Source organism: Sinocyclocheilus rhinocerous, unplaced genomic scaffold, assembly GCF_001515625.1.
Source record: "Sinocyclocheilus rhinocerous isolate Xijiao unplaced genomic scaffold, SAMN03320098_v1.1 scaffold16728, whole genome shotgun sequence".
Lineage (NCBI taxonomy): Eukaryota > Metazoa > Chordata > Actinopteri > Cypriniformes > Cyprinidae > Sinocyclocheilus > Sinocyclocheilus rhinocerous.
In genome coordinates, this window is record NW_015629700.1 from 2,960 (window position 1) to 4,206 (window position 1,247).

Below are 1,247 nucleotides of genomic sequence, written 5' to 3' on the forward strand. Positions count from 1 at the left end.
GATGTGTTCTTGCCCCTACCTGGTCGAACAGACCTCATACAGCACCACATAGAAACTGAGCTGGGTGTGGTGGTTCGCAGCCGGCCGTATTGTTTACCTGAGCACAAAAAAAAGGTGGTTCAGGCGGAATTGGAGGCGATGCTAGAGATGGGAGTAATAGAGGAATCCCATAGTGATTAGGCGAGCCCGATAGTTTTAGTACCAAAAATGGACGGCTCGGTTCGATTCTGTGTGGATTATCGTAAGGTGAATGCTGTGTCGAAATTCGATGCATATCCAATGCCGCGGGCTGACGAACTGCTTGATCAGCTGGGTACAGCTCGTTGTTATTCGACACTGGATTTAACTAAAGGATATAGGCAAATCCCTTTATCACCTCTATCAAAAGAAAAAACAGCCTTCACCACGCCGTTTGGATTACACCAATTCGTTACGCTTCCGTTCGGGTTGTTCGGGGCGCCGGCCACATTTCAGTGCCTCATGGATAAGATTCTTCGGCCGCATGCGACATATGCCGCTGCATATTTAGATGATATTATTGTTTATAGTAACGACTGGCAACGGCATATGGAGCATGTGCGGGCCATACTGAGAGCGCTGAGAAGGTCCGGACTGACGGCCAACTCGAAGAAGTGTGCATTTGGGCGTGTGGAGGTTCGGTATCTGGGCTTCCACTTGGGGCACGGGCAGGTGCGTCCCCAAATTAGTAAGACTGCAGCGGTTGCGACCTGCCCGAGACCCAAGACCAAAAAGGAGGTGAGGCAGTTCCTGGGGCTGGCGGGATATTATAGAAGGTTTGTACCTAATTATTCGGACCTCACCAGCCCGCTGACTGACCTTACTAAAAGCCTCAGTCACGCCGTCTCCGACTTTTTCCTTTCTTCCCTCTAACTTTGTTACACTAACGTTTGTAACTCATTAATAAATGGTTCACAGGTCTTCACTTTACATTAAGGTTCACTTTTACAGGTTACTAATGTTTGTAATTCATTAATAAATGATTCACAGGTGTTCACTTTACATTAAGGTTCGCTTTCACACGCTACTAACGTTTGTAATTCATTAATTAATGGTTCACAGGTGTTCATTTTACATTAAGGTTCGCTTTCACAGGTTACTAATGTTTGTAATTCATTAATAAATGGTTCACAGGTGTTCACTTTACATTAAGGTTCGCTTTCACATGTTACTAACGTTTGTAATTCATTAATAAATGGTTCACAGGTGTTCACTTTACATTAAGGTTC